Genomic DNA, 2,087 nt, shown 5'->3' with positions numbered 1-2,087 from the left:
GAAGCATTTTAAGCATTTTGTAACCTGCTTAGTCCTATACAAAACTAGCCACTCTCCTTCCTTCTACCAGTTCTTAGGTTACATGGTCTGTGATGTATATAGCACTTCAGTACTTTTTTTGTCATTAAGATGACTTCCCTCCAGCTTCTAGTGATGTTGTGTTGCTTCTTAGTTAAAATAGTCTAGAATTTGGTAAATAACAACTGTCTTCTCTTCTAAGTCATTATATATGTCTTTTCTTCACAATTCTATGAGAAAGAGGGCTTAGAGACAACTTTGCATTAGGTTTCATTAGCCTTCAGTGATCCTCTTTTAACATTCTTAATGTTTCCAAGGGTTCTGTCTTCACCCTCTTCTCTTTCTGTACTGTATTCTCTCTTTGGTATTCTCAAAGCCTCATCAAAATCACAAGGATTTTAATTGAAGATCTGCATGAATGTGCACAGCATCAAATAAATTTGGTGGCATTTTTTGAAGAAATGATACAGTCTACTGCTTCAGTTGGAACACTCACTCATCTCAGGAAAATAAGCTAGTAGTGGATAGAGTAGGCGCCAAACAGACCATTTATAGGTCCCATATGGTCCATGATTTGTTTTAGTTGACTAGCATAGTGTTTTATAATATTACTTTTTTTAATCCAGTGTTTCTTGAAACACTGGAAACTTTGGCAAGATAAGGCCCCTAACCCCAATGAGTAACAATTATATCTTCCATTCTGTTAATTTTCAAATCTTTATTTCCTGCCAAGATCTCTCTACTGAGCTCCAGATACAAACGTCAACTTGATACAGGCAAATGGATGTCCAACAGACATATCAAAATTAATATGTCCACAACAGAGCTACTTCCTTACTAAATTAAATTTTCTGTCTGTATTCTATACCTCAGTCAGTAATACACTATTCAGTCTCTCTCAACATAAACCTGGGAATCATAATCATCTTTCTTCCTTATTCCCCTAACCCAGTCATCAAATACTACTGATACTATCCCATTTATTAAAACAGTTCTGAAAAACTATCTTCTCACTCCATTTTCACTGCAACATTTATTGCCCTCCTAATATTTTGCTTGTTTATTCAAAAAGTCACCAACATATATCAGAAACTAAAAAAGGTTTCAAATCAATGGCATCAGCTCCCACCTTAGAAACTAGAAAAAGAAGAGCAAATTAAACCAGTGGTAAGCAGAAAGAAGCAAATAATGAAGATAAGAAAGGAAACCAGTAAAATTAAAAAACAGAAAATATTAGTGAAAAAAATCAATAAAACCAAACGTTAGTTCACTGAGAATTTTTTTTTTTTTAATTCACAAAATCCCTAGCTAGATTAATCAGGAAAAAGAGAGAAAAATACACGAATTAACAATATCAGGAATAAAAGAAGTGATGCCACAAGAGAATCTATAAATACTAAAATGATAAAAAGGGGGATATTATAAACAACATTATAGCAACAAGTTTGACAAACTAGATGAAAAGGACAAAGTCTTTGAAAGACACCATATATCAAAGCTCATACAAAAAGAAATAGAAAATTAGAATAGCTCTATATTTATTAAAGAAATTTAAACTGTAGTTAAAAATTTTCCTACAAAGAAAACCCCCTGCCTAGATGGATTCAAAGTTCAATAATGACTGTGACTAAATATTTAATGAGTAATATTAATTCTATCCATAATATTCAATAAAAGTGAAGAGTGGGGAATACTTCCTAACATGTTCCATGAAGTCTGTATTACCTTGACACCAAAACCAGACAAAAACTTTAAAAGAAAGAAAACTAACAAACAATAACCCTATTGATATAGATGCAAAAAGGCTAAACAAAATTTTAACAAACTGAATCCAACAACATAAAAATAGCAACAACAACAAAATCCATCATGACCAAGTGGGGCTTATCCCAGGAGTCAAGGTGTGAGGTAGTATCTGAAAATTGACCAATGTAATTAACAATGCTGTGAAAGAAAAAAATGTTAACTCAGTAGATGTAGAAAAAGCACTTGACAAAATTCATTCCTGGTAAGAACTCTCAGCAAACTAGAATCATGTATCTCACAAGGAACCTGTATCTGGAATATAT

Source organism: Bison bison, unplaced genomic scaffold, assembly GCF_000754665.1.
Source record: "Bison bison bison isolate TAMUID 2011002044 unplaced genomic scaffold, Bison_UMD1.0 scf7180017846222, whole genome shotgun sequence".
Classification (NCBI taxonomy): domain Eukaryota; kingdom Metazoa; phylum Chordata; class Mammalia; order Artiodactyla; family Bovidae; genus Bison; species Bison bison.
Note: the sequence above shows the minus strand (reverse complement) of the source record.